The sequence below is a fragment of the Serinus canaria genome, chromosome 5 (assembly GCF_022539315.1).
Source record: "Serinus canaria isolate serCan28SL12 chromosome 5, serCan2020, whole genome shotgun sequence".
Lineage (NCBI taxonomy): Eukaryota > Metazoa > Chordata > Aves > Passeriformes > Fringillidae > Serinus > Serinus canaria.
In genome coordinates, this window is record NC_066319.1 from 43625581 (window position 1) to 43639178 (window position 13598).

The window sequence follows — 13598 nt, forward strand, 5'->3', positions numbered from 1 at the left end:
CATGACAGCAATCTATCACATGTTGCAGAATTCTAACCCAATATTCACAAGGAATTCCTTTCTTCAATAATTATCTCATTCACTTATTTTGTCTTGGTTCATTAATTGGTTTGTTGGAGTTTTTTATTTTTTTCTGGTTTGAGGATTTGCATTCTTGAAAGTCAGAGACTTTTTTTTTAACTTTAAGTTGGAGCTGTGACTATTGACTCATTTGCAGTGGGGGATCAACACTGGTTAAAGTTATTACCTCCCCCAGTTGTCCACCCATCCCTTTCCTCATTTTCCCTCAACAGGAAGAGCTTTTTTAGACTGGCAGCATCCTCTGATAGTTAGCCGTTTACAGCCTAGCAAAAAAAAAGGAAGCTGGAAATTGACCCTGGTCACTGCTAGTACATATTTTGCTGTCATCTGCAGAGGTTCAAGAATACATCTCAGTAATAACTGCTGCAAAAAATGTACTTGCAGGAGAACAGCAGAAAGTCTTGATCAATAATTGCTTGAGCCTCCTCAGATGAGATGACTGTAAAAGTCTGTTTCTCTCAAGCAATAGCCTTACCCTTTTATTGGGGTATTATCGGGAATTATCTCCATCACATTATCATCAGTAATAAGAATTGTAAGACAACTGTTCAAAATGGTAATGGTGTATCCTCTCTAACTGTCCAATCTCATGCACAAAAATGAAAAGACTAAGAAAAAGAAGCACTGACAGCATCTAAAAACTTTCTTACATGGAGATGAAATATTCTGTCTTTCAAATATGTAGCACAATGGACTATCCAGTATGGATTGGTAAAACTAACTATTGTTGGAAGAAAGAGCTTGATCTTGTTGGTGACTTTATGTACTGGCTCTTCAGAGAACTGATGTTATGTATTCATCAAGTGTTACACGTTTTCAGTAAGTCAAGTGTGCAGTTACTGGTGGCTAGTGTCATAAATCCAGAGTCCTGGGGGAACCCATGAGCACTGACTAGAGCCATCCTTCCCTGGGAACCCCCCTCCTCGCTCCTTCTGTCCAACTCTGCTCTGGTGCAGTGGCTTTGTGTCCCCTTGGGGGTGCCCAGATGCAGTGACGACTGGACATGTGCAGGTCTCTATTCCTCTCTTCTGGATGGACACTGAACAGCATGATAACCTTCTTTCCAGTCTTGTCTCCAGCCCTCAGAGAACACTGAACCTGAATCTCCATCCTGGCATGCCTGGGGTTATTAATGAACTGTGCACCAAGCCCCTTTTTTATCCACCTGTCTCCCTTCTGCAGGACTGGCTGAGGGCACTGCCTTTTTCTGGGATCACTCTTGACTTCCAGCCCATCCTCCCTTTTTCTTGCTGTTCCCTACACCAAGTCCGGCAATAAGCTAGAAATTGTGAGAATGCTAAGACTAAACATAACAGTGCTTAATAGCCAACAACATTTGAGACCAGAGAAATCCAAGGACAAGGGCAATAGAAGTATATAGTTAGCCTATTTTGTTCAATAGTCTCTAAAACTATTTTTGTTTGACAAATTAAAAAAAAAAAAAAAAAAACCACCAAAGTTGTTCCAAAAGTGAAACCCCTGCTTCTCTGAGCTTGCAGAAATCTGTCTCTCTGATGAACAAATGCTGAGAAATTCTTCAAAATTAAAAAAGAAAGAGACAAAACCTGAAAACTCTTCTCTCCCTAACTCATTGTTTGGACTTACTAAAGTTCACCAATTAATGATTACACACTCAAGCTGCTTCATTTTCTCCAGGGAGGTTTTCACTGTCTTCTCTAACCCTACCAAAAAGATTATCTTAACTTCTTAGCATTCTTTTTGCCTGAGGCATAGAGAGGAGGATCATCTTATGATGTAAGTAAAAAGTTCAGTTTATCCTGGGGGTATATTCCTGGCTCTTCTTCATAACTACTCCACATAGGACACTTTAATTGTGGTATGCTTAACTAAATCATCTCATGGTAGATTTCAAGTGCAATTTGTCACCACCAAGTAAGCAGAATTAACTGAATAGAAAACCTGTCATGGACTGAAGTGTCAGTTTGAGCTAAAAACAAAGAAGAAGCAGACCTCAATTACTTAGTTATAAATTCTGCAAGACAATTCAATGTATATGTACACACATGACCCAGAAAACGATTTTTCCATATGCTGTTGTCTTTGCATATAGCTGGAGTTTTATATCAAATGGTCAGTACTCTCTCAGAGGTTGAATGTATATAGTATATATAAAAGGCAAAACTGGTCTTTCCTCAGGGATTCTTCAAGGTCTTGAGAATTGCAAAGACTGCTGAATGGAAAACACAATTCCACAAGAAGAATGGAATTGCCTGACAATGACTCCTAGCTGAATTAAGTTCACCCTAAATTTGCAATCCTGGTGCAATTCTGCAGATGGGTTTTCTCAGCAGAAGGTTCTTTCAGCATCCCATCAGTGAAGCAAATTTAGACTTTCCCAGTTCTGCTATACTATGGGAATGAAATAAAAAAAAACCTACTGGCACTAGGAACCATATTCTTCATAACATCACTAGTAAACAGCTTCATAACTTTTAGCACTGCATTTCTACTTCAGCATAATACATGTTGCTCGTAAGTGCACATCCCTTCTCCTTCTCTCATCAGGCCATGGTTACCTGGATAGGTACCTTTGACTAGTTCAGTAGATCTAATCAGAGATCCCTGTTCCTCCTAATAACATTTCCCTTCCTGTTCATAAAGAAATTACTGAAGTGACATAGAATCTCTTTTACTAAATTCTAACAAAATGTTTTTGGTCTGAACAAAATTAACCTGCTGTCCCATGTTTTAAAAGAGTTGAAGTTGTTGACTGCTGTGACAACCTTCCTATCCCCCTCAGTCCACAAAATCTGTGATGTGGGTGCTTTGCAGTGCTAAAGAGCAAGACAAATGGTTTCACAAGACATTTTCACTGCCTCAAAATCCTCTTGAAGACCTGAAAGCTTACTGCAAATTTATCAGGATTCAAAACAGATACCATCTGCTGAGTATTATCTTTTTTTTTTCCTTTCAGGTAATTGCTCTGTACCATGGTGACATGTTTTTCTGCCCTCTTGTAACAGTCCCTGGAAAGAGGACCTCTTGTGCACCAACATGCCAAGATTATTGCTCATTTATTTCTGAGTTTGGAGGTGAAATCATGTAGCCTCTGCTTCTTGACCCTGATGGTCAGGGTGACACTCTTATTGCTTTCTTTAGGAATTGAAACCAATTTTCCTTTTCACCTAATCTTTTTGCAACAATGTGTTCTTAAATAAATAAACAGAAAAGACTAGAAAAGGCTTTACCAAATGATGCTACCAGTTTATCAGAATCTAGGGACTAATTCAGAAAAGGCAAAAATCAATACATTTCAATAGAAAACTTGCATTCTCCATTGTATCCTATTACACATAATTAGCTGATTCTGGAATTGAAAGAGAGTTAACAGTTTTCAGATAGAGCTTGAAATATTTTGAAATACTGTAGATCAAAGTTTGCTAACCTTGTGTAAAGTGACACATGGAAATCAAGCAAATATAAAGCCAAAGCTATGCCATGAGCCTTGGGGTCTATATTATAAACTGTAGCATTTTTTTTATGTTCTCTCTTTAAATTATATTGAGACATTTTGATCAGACTAATCTTTTAAAAATAATGTTCTCCTGTCCAAGTTTTATATATTGTCATAATTCTAATGTTCATCCATGTTTATTGGACTGAAAGAAAACTGGCTCCTTTTCCTGGTTTAGGCCAAATCTGGGAGGAAAGTTCCAAAAAGGTCCCTCTAGAAGGCAGATTCAAGCTGCCCTTCACCCTATTAGTTCAGGAAAAGATTTCCTTGGTGAAAAGTGGAAAAAAATCAGTTTATTTAACAAGCAAAGTATTGTGGAAGTTCACTTTCTGAAAATAAACTGTACTTCTTCTCCCTGCTTCGCTCTTGGAACCAGTCTTTAAGGTGCAGAACTTAATATCCAGCACAAACAGAACAGACAAATGGGGATGCAAGCATCATAAAGTCACCCTAGGACGCTCCTCTTTGATCAGTAAGAGGAACTCTGTCATAATTACAACCATCCTCTAGAAGATACAAAATTTACAGAAATTGACTTGACAGAGACAAAAGTGAAAGAATGATGTGAGCTTGCAAAACCTGTGGAAAGTACGAATAAATCTGATTTTTTTAATCAGCAGGAAATTCGAATGAGTGAGCTCTTGAACTCCCATGGGAGATTGGGAGGATAGCCTTGTGATCAGAAAAGGATATTTTCTCTACAGTAGATTGGTAGTCTGCCTCTAGCCTTCTCCTCTTAGAACAGAAGAAGAGCACTGAATGCAGAAGGGGCAACTTAATGAATGCTGTGTGACTTTCACCAAGGTGTTTCAGCTTTATATAGTGAAGCAAGAGTTTGATAGAAGGGTGTGGATTATCTTTTCCAGAAACATAATGGTGCAGTAACAGAACCAGAGATGGAAGATATTCCTTTATTTTAAAAGCTGGCTATGACAATGAAAAGGACCTTTATGATTACGCTTAGAAAATGTGAAAGAAAAAACTTGTGTTGGCTATTTGTATGTTATTCAGAAGGTTTTATTCATGCTTTCCACTCACCATGGTAGGTAGTTAGGCCACTCATAAATTAATTATTTTTTTCATATAGGTGTTGATTTAAGTTTTTCTCATTATTCTATTTTCCCTTGCATTGCCTATACATGAAAAAAAAAAACCAATAATACCACAAATAAACAATGTATAACAATGTTTAATGACTACTGGATACTTATGTCATGATTTAGCCACTTTAATTACCTTTAATTTGTCAAATTCAACTAAATGTTGGTCGGATTGATCTATCTTTGTGCAACTGTCATCAGCATGAAAACTATTAAAACTAAAACATCAATATTCTATAATAGTATCTACCTGGTTCCCTTCCCCTTCCCCTTTCTTTCTGCCCCTTTGCTTCTTTTTCCATCCCTTTCCTTTCTCTTTCCTTTCCCATCCTCTTTCCCTTCCCTTTTCTTCCTCAAAACCTTTTTTAATAAGCTGATTTTCCCAAATTTGGTGAAGAATATGTTTAGTGATTTTTTTCCCTACTGTCAGCTGCATGAATTTAAGGCCTGAGGTAAAAATTTTACATTACAGACAAAATTGAGACCATTCAGTATGATTTAGAGCAATCTCTCAGTTACAAAATTATTTCCATTTCCTTTTACCCTCGTTCTTGCAATCTGCAGAAATCAACCTAACAATATAGTTGAAAATAAAAAAATATTTTAAAAGACTCTTTCATTTTTATAACATTTCTAAATGTTATCCCATCTTACATTTTCTATATAATAAGTGAGGTTGTATTTTGGATCAGTGGACCATCACTCCAGGCTAGCCCTCTTGTATGATCACAGATAATTTAAAGAGAATATATTTCTATATTCTCCTTTTAGTTTACAGCTTTTCAACCATGCAAAGCTCTTTGCTAGCAAATAAATAAATAAATGCATCCTTGACACATTTATAGTCTGGTGATGGTGAGGGCAAAAACTGTTTAAAGTCCAAGTAATCAGACTATTACCAAGACTACGTGGAGAGGGGGAAGAGGGGGAAGGGGCTCGCAGCAGTTTAAACAGAGCGTGTTGGAAGGAGCGAAGAGGGGGAAGTGTCCATCCTACCGCTGTGCTCTGCTGCCACCTTGGCCGCGCCGCGGGACGTGCAGGCGGCCCCGCTCCGCGCCCGCGGAGCTCCCGCTGCGCACCTGCGGCAGCGCTCCCGCTCCTGCCTGCACAACCTCCCTCGGCCAGGGCTGCTCACGGCCCCCGCCGCGTCTCCTGCTGTTACAAACTGGATAAGGATATATGAGATGTCTAAAGGGTCAGTTTTGGGGGAGTTTTGGGGGCGGGGGGTGGCTGAGTGTGGCTGGGGGTTGTTCTTCTAATGAGGTTCATTTGCCTGCTGTGCTTAAAATCGGAAGTTAGACATGTGGATGGGAGGAGAATATTTTTTTTTCTAGTCCTTTTGCTTACTGTAGGATTCATCTCCCCCCTTGTCCAGCCTTATCTTACACATTTAATGAAGAAAGCCCTGAAATTCCCATTCATACACATCTACCTGCCTCTCCATCCTTCCTACAGCATGACCACAGGGGCTCAGGAAGGACCTCCCAGAATACCAGCTGCAGGCTGCAGTCAGAGGTCGTGTGTTTCCCCCTCCATTTTTTTTGGGGGGGGGGATGGGGAGGGAGGGGGGTAGAGAAGGGTGACAGAAATATCATAATGCATTGAAAATATATATAAATTAATACTAGGCAATCAGTAGAGTTTGTTAATCTTGCTTCCCTGTTATTTTGATGTTGTCTTGACATCGGGCTCTGGGCTGGTGGTACACACTTTGGAAAGCTTTCAAGCACTTCATTTCATCTTGGAATAGCACATGCTTTTCTCTCAGTTTTAAGGTTTCTTGTGCTTAGGAGGAAACATGCTCTGACATGCTGGAGTTCGGTCGCGGTAAATATTTCCTTTGAGTACAAAGTGCATGTGTGAAAAAGGCTTTTTTTCCTTTCTTTCTTTCCTGAAAATGTGTTTCTTTCTCACTTGCTCCTTTCTCTGTTGTAGTTAATAACCTGTAAAAGAGCTGATTCTGGAGATCTGAGTGAAATGGCACTTTTGGAATTGTGCTTTTAACCACATCACTCTGGGGAAAGTGCAGAAGCTCTGTATATGTGCGTATGAGAGGAACTCGTGCCATGCAGATGAGTTTGCAGATACGGTGACAGAGAGGGACCACAGGTGAGTCCCCAGCGATCTGCTTTGCCAAGAGGATTTTTCCAGCCTCTGATCACAGAAAAGCCCTCCATCTGCTCCCCAGAGTTGGCTGTTCTCATCTGTTTCAAGTGAAAATAACCAAGAATATAAAATGGCAGGTAAAAAAGAATCCCCAGCCAAGTAGCCGTGTTGTCCTGCATTCCCCGCAGCCAGCATTCCCCGGTGCTGGGGTCTCTGTTCCCGGGCGAGAGAAAGAGCTGCAAAGGGTTAAGCCGCTGACTTTCTTGCTAGGCAAAGTTTGAGGAAGAATATGTCTGAGGCTGGATACGCTGCAGCCCCGCGTTTGAAATCTGTCACCCTCACTTAGGAGCGCTGCATCTCTGGTTGTCACCGGTGAATAATGATCGCACGGCGATAAGATCGCTCGGCGGCGGTGCGCCGGGGCCGCCTGGGGGAAGAGAAGACAGGAAATTGCGAGGCGTTTAGCCCTTCAACGGGGTGTTCTTCAGTGTCATCGGTGGGTGTCAGGGTCAAACGACCGGCTGGAGAGCAGTTTGGGAAGATAATTTCTTTCCTCCTTTCCTTGAGGGCAGCCTTGGGTGTTGGTGATCATTTGGCAGCTATGGAAAACAGAGACCTCGGTGGTGATCCTTAAAACAGTACCATGCTGGAGCCCGGCTGTGCTGCCACTTTCTCCCCTTTCAACCTGCCGGACCCGGTGGGCTTTGGGTGACCTACCGAGAAGGAGCCCACTTCCTCAGGAGCAGGTAACGCCTGATTAAGTCACTTTCTGGATTGACACAGTCTTGATTTGACCAAAACATGTCCTGAGTATCATTCACTGATTTGAGGTATAGGCTGGTTGAGGGTGTAGGGTCAGGGAGAGGAACAGGAATAATTCCACGTAATCCCTCTGAGACTGCGGAGCAGGGCAACTGCCTGCAGCCTTGCAGAAGTTTTTAACATTCCCACTTTCCTCCCTCTTTAGGGGAACAGAGGGCAGAAATACTTGTGATGGACAATGGCCAGCTCTGCCTCCTGTGCTGACGACAGGTTGCTAGTATCGAGGACTTGGAAAAAAGAGGGACAGGTGGTTTACACAAGAAAACAAGAGGTTGTTCTTTCTTTTTTTTTTTTTTTAAGTTCTGATTACCTGGACTTTAAAATGCACTGGTTGTCCATCAGCTTCATGAAGGAGATTTAAATCATGCTCAAATAAGAACTCTGAAAAGTGCGCAGAGGCTAAGAAAGGAAGAAAGAAACATCTTAAAAAGTAAAAAAAAAAACAAACTACCTAGCACATTAGCCTTTGTACTCTACAGGACTCCTGATCCTTTCATCCCTCTGGACCAGCTGGCAGCTGCGAGCAGTTTCGACCACAGAGTAGCCCCTGTTCGGAGGCGGGGATACGTGCTCTGACCGAGGGACTCACCGGTGTCACACCCTCTTCTTCCAGGCCGGCTGGACCCGCGGAGGGCCCCGGGCGGCCTCCCCTCCAACCTGGGGGCGTAAAGCAGGGAGAGAAGCGGGGTCTGGTCCTCAACTCCCTTCCTCTTGCTGAGTCCCCTGAGAAATACTTGCTACCTGCGCTCCCCCGTCCGTGCTCGCTCCCTACCCCCATCACTCGGCATAGGTGAGGGTACAAGTCCTTCTCCGAGCGAGCAGGAGGCGCGGCTCGGCTCCGCTCCGGGCTGTCCATACGCGGGGACTCTCCGAAGCCCCCTTGGAGGGCAGGGGGTGGAGGGCAGGGCGAGTGCGGGGGCAGGAGCTGCGCTGAGCACACGGAGGCTGGGCTGACCCTCGCCGGGGCTCCTCGGTACGGCTTTATTGAGCCTTTGAAGTCAGGAGTGGTTTAGCCCCCCCAAGCGAAGGGCGAAGGAGGCGCGGAGCTAATAGCGAGTGATTCAGCTTATGAGGTACGGCCGAGCAAATAGAACCACTGAGCAGCCAGGGGTGAGGGGGAAGCCAACCCCGAGGCATTTCGGTTGCCTTTTCTGTTTCCTCGACACATGGCATTGATCAGCACCCTCTCCTCCATCCCTCCTCAGCCCGTTTCTTAAAGTAACTCGCAGCAAAAGCTGTGCTGTGCGTTTGCTTTACTAATGTAGGAGTTTGAGGCAAATTCTCTTCAGACACCCCACGTCCTACCTTGACGGCTGTATCCTATCGCTCAAGTGCTTCTCGGTATTAAATAGCCTTGTGTTTAAGTGGACTTTCCAGGACAAGGCAGTAGCCTACTAGGGAGCTGGACGGCGGGGGAAGGGTTACTCCGAAACAAGCGCAGACAGCCCGGCATGCACACACACACTCATGTGTACACGCACTGAATGTGTACAGGAGAAACAGGGGGGTGGAGGGGAGTGGGTGTTGTTACCGCTTTAGGGCAAAAGGAGGTTTCTCCAGAGGTTTTGTAAGTCTTTTTGGCTGATGATGAAAATCAGACAGAATACTAGAGGAGATCCGTCTCTTCCCTGAGGGTTGGGGATTCTTTTATTCTGTTATATTTGTTGAATACTGGTGCTGTGTATCTAAAAGTTCGCAAGGGAGGAAGGAGAGGAAAAGAAGGGGGTGGGGGAGGCGGGCTTGTCGGCGGCTGCACATGAAATATCGCCATGTTGGTGGAGAGCACGGCTGTAATTATTGCTAGAGAGGGCATCTCCCAGAACCGCCGCTCGGGGAGTTTTTCAGCTCACTTCCCGGCTTCCCTTCCGATACGCTCCGATCCACTCCGAGAGTCCCCGGAGCGGCGGTGCGGGGCAGTCCCGCCTCGAAGGACGGCGCTCCGCGCACCTTCCTCTCCCGCAGCGCCGGCCCGGCGGTGAGGCTGGGCGGGGATCGGGGTCTCCGCAGCCCGTACACCCCCCGGCAGCGCCGCCCGCTTGGTTCCCATTGCTGAAAGAGGGGAAGAGGGGGAGTCCAAACAGATAAAGCTGGCTAAATTGTCCTCAGCAAGCTAGGGGTTAAAAGTAGCCGGGGGGACGGGGAGGGAAATAAGGAAAGAAGAAAAAGAGAAAATCTAGCCTGACTTTGCCTCTTGGAAAGCTTTAGGTTGCAGCCCTGCCTTCCAAGCATTCTTTAAAGTAGAAATGTGGGAGGGACTCCAGGAGAGAGAGAGAGAGATGGCTATCAACTGAATTCATTACTGTAAACATCTCCCTGGGGTGTCAGGCAGGGAGGAAAAAAGGCACGACTTACATTAGCAGGGAATAGTGAGATGTGAGGCATCACTACTGCTAAGATCATCCTGCAATCCCGGCTGGAGGCAGGCGCAGGACTTGGAGAGAGCCAGACACACGCTCACATATATACTCACATACATGTGTCCGATGCCTTCTCCGACTTACGAAGGTCCTGGGTCGCCGTGCCTGCTCCTCATGTGATCTTTTCATCATTTCCAGAGGACAGAAAGAGACAAAAAAAAAAAAAAAAAAAAAAAAAAAAGGGGCAAACAACCAAAAAATCCGGAAAGAAACCCCAAGATCAAGGGTAGCCGCGGTTCCCTCTCGTTTATTTTTTACCGGAGAAGGAGGAACGGCGGGGGAAAGAGAGAGCGAATCGAGGAGAGAAAGTGCGTTGGGAATGCCAGAGCCGTGGGCTGCGCGCCGGAGGAGGAGGTGGTGGAGCAGGGGGTAGGACGATGCCGCCGCCTCGTAAGGGCGGAGGAAGGCGCGGGAGGCGCGGGGTTCGCTCGGAGCGGCGGCGGCCGGCGGGGAACGGGCCCGCGGGGCCGGCCGGGAGCGGCGCCGGGAGGAGGGCGGCGGCGGCCACCACCGAGGAGCGGCGGCGGCAAAGTTTTGGTGTGGGGGGCCAGAGGCGCGAAGGGGGATTACGATCGGTGCCGGCGAGGGATTCCCAGACACCGTCAGGTACAGTTGGGATTTCATTTCTTACTCTTTTCCTTTCTGGTAATTCTAGCCCCGGGCGATCTAAAGCCGCGGTGCCCTTTGCCTGCTCCCAGATGGCAAAGTTGCGGAGCCGGGATCAGGCTGTGTCAGAAATACCGCCTTCGCCACGTTAGAGCCCCATGTCCGCGGCGCCGGGCACACACACACGCAGGATTTATGAATGGCCGGCGGCAAGTGCTAGCAGGGTCCCCGGGTGTTTTGCGCCAGCGTGTGGCTCAGGAGCGGGACTCGGAGCTGGCAGCTGCAGCGAGGTCCCGGGTCCCCCCGGTCGTGTTTCACCGCCGAGCAGGGAGGGTGCTGAGCCTGGCCCCCACCCCGTGGGGAGGGGAGAGCCGAGGACTACCCCTGCGGCACGGGCACCGGCACAGCGCCCCTGTGAGCACCACCAGCGGTTCTGTCTGGGAGGTGGCTCGGGGAAACGGGACCTTTAGAGGTGAGCCTTGCTTGGGAGAGGTAGTCGGCTTAGTTCGGTGCTGCCGATTGTTAAGGAATCTACGGGGAGAGTCGGGAGCTGCGCCCGGCAGGAGGATCCATCAGATCCCCATCAGCAGCCTCCGGAGCGGGGCTGGCGGTGAGTGGGTGGGGGAGAGGTTAAGGGAATCGGATCGAGATTCGGAATACAAAGGAGCCGCTCAGAGACTTGACGAGTTAGACGGGGATCTGACAAAATAAGAATAAATACTACGGGGGGCTGGGTGCGTGGGGATGGTGTGTGAACAAAAAATAGCAGATGGCAAAAGGGAGTCAAGCAGCTGAAAAAACCTCTCTCGACTATGATATAAAACCCCATAAAAGATAAATAAACAATCATTAAAGTTAAGAGAATAAGATTCTCCACCTTCTTTTCAGAGTGGGAAGCAGTCAACAGGAGCTTTTAATTAATTTTAATGGAGGAAATCTGTTTTAAGGCTTACAATAAGCTAATAAATCCAAGGCACAAATCCGTGTAAATTCCTGCACTGTGTGTGGAAGGTACTGATTGTATTTCTTCAGATACTGCCTTTTGCAATGCAGCGTTCAGCCAAGTAGAAAGGGAGAGTTCCTTACCCGAGGAGCAGGAAAAGATACTAAAAGCAAGTCAGACCTCTCCCTCTCTACCTCCCTCTCCCTCTCTCATTCCTTCCCTCTCCCCCCACCTCTCTCTCTGAAAGTGAGGGTGTATGTTAAAGAGAGGTTTATTTACTGTAACTAACTTCACAGTGCTTGCAGGGAAATTAAACCAGTTTAGAGGTTGAGATTGATCAGTTCTTGGGTTCAATAAACCCAACTAGCCATACAAAAACCCCCACAAATTTCCATGAACTTAATGCCTTGCTTCGTTCACTGACATGGTCTTTCTCCAAAGAAAGACCTTTACATATCTGCAGTTTAAGACTAAGCTAATTAATTAATTTTGATATAAATATTTTTGAAAGGAGAAAAGTTCATCCTGGCATTTTTTTCAAAACTCTGAAAAGGTACTGTACCTATATCTCTATTCACCTTTCTTTCCTTTCTTCTTTGAAAGAGTCAATATATGCCATGTTATCACTGAAACAAACTTTGCATAATGAAAAAGATCTAAACATTGCATAATAAAAAAAGACAGAACAGAGGTTATTTTAAAGTCATTATTTCTATGTGACAAAAGTGATGTCAGAATGTGAGCATTGATCTTTTTTCTGAAAAGTATGTGAGGAGAGATTTCAAGAAGCTGTTTCAATGGTTGTTCTGTGTGCTGATATGGTAGCGAGGCAGTTAAGAGAGTTCAGGCCTGAAGTACTGTAGGTAAAACAAGTCAGAGCACTGTGCAAACACAGTGTCTATAAAACTACCTGTGACTAGAACAGCCATCAGTGTTTTCCAAAGTCCAAGGCTTTAGCAAGAAGTGGAGCTGGAATGCACGCAGAGTTCTTAAGAGCTGCTCCCCACACACACGTACACCCTGTATTTTGTATAAGGTGATGTTATCTGTGTTTGGCTTGGGGAAGTCTGGATCTAATTTGAGCCACTGTTACAGTCACATTTATATCCTGGCCTGCTGGAGAGCTTGATTTAGGATGTAGACATATCTCCTTTGCGCAACCCTACACCCTTCCAGTTGGAATCTGCATTACATAGGCTGTGCTTTCCTTCAAGAATCAAGAATGTGCTTGCATTCAATTGCTTAAAATAGCAGTATCTAAAACGTGGGATGTCATTAGGGCTGACTTCTCTACCCTTCCCGCAGCAAAGGAGGAGAGACAGAGTTTTACCAAGTGAAGAAAACAAAAAGCAGTTAAAGCAAGTACAACTAGCAGGCTTTTCCTGTACTGAACTGTCTATTTAAAGGACTAGAAAGAAGGCACACTTAAGATAATACTGTTTCCAGGAAGGTGACAGCTTTATTTCTTAATCATTTGTGTTACCTCTTTAATCTCAAAATGAGTTCATTTTTGTCTAGGATACTTTGATGTAACTTTCAGGCTTTCACTAGGCAGATTCAAATCCAGTCCATTACTGACCTCTATCTGTGAGAAGGGTGTAGTCATTGGTGTATTTTTCCCTTCTCCATAGTGGATAGGAAAAACAGATTATAAATTGTTTTAGTCTTTACTACCTGCAAATCTTCTAGTTTTTTAGGTTATCAATCTTACATTCATTGCAAACAATGTGATTTTCAATTGTTTTAAGCAGGAAAACAAAACCAAGCTCCACTTCCAAACATGAAAGCGCTTCCAATCTGTTTCAGCTATTCCTGTGATAATATGATAAATATTTGATAAAATCAGAAAAACAAGAAGTAACCAGTGCTGTTGAACATTAGCACTAAAGAAATTGCATTTATATTTGTCTGATGCTATAATACTTACTCTAAAGCAGGCTGAACCTGTGCGAAATTTTATTGCCCCTCAGTGCTTACATAATTGAAACTTGAGAGAAACACTCAGATCAGATATACTATGAGTAGAGTTTATGGTAGCAGGGTGCTTA

General features: G+C 44.8%; 1 protein-coding gene across 7 annotated transcripts in view; it reads left to right on the plus strand.

Moving 5' to 3' along the window:
• Nucleotides 1-7406: 7406 nt before the first annotated feature.
• FLRT2 (fibronectin leucine rich transmembrane protein 2) overlaps nucleotides 7407-13598 on the plus strand; it is a 71194-nt gene continuing 65002 nt past the window's right edge. The window contains exon 1 of one of the 7 annotated variants that reach the window (XM_018907348.3): nucleotides 7407-7508. The gene's annotated coding sequence lies outside the window, so the exon portion shown is untranslated. The other 6 variants (XM_018907353.3, XM_018907352.3, XM_050974748.1 and 3 more) reach the window with 6 other exon arrangements.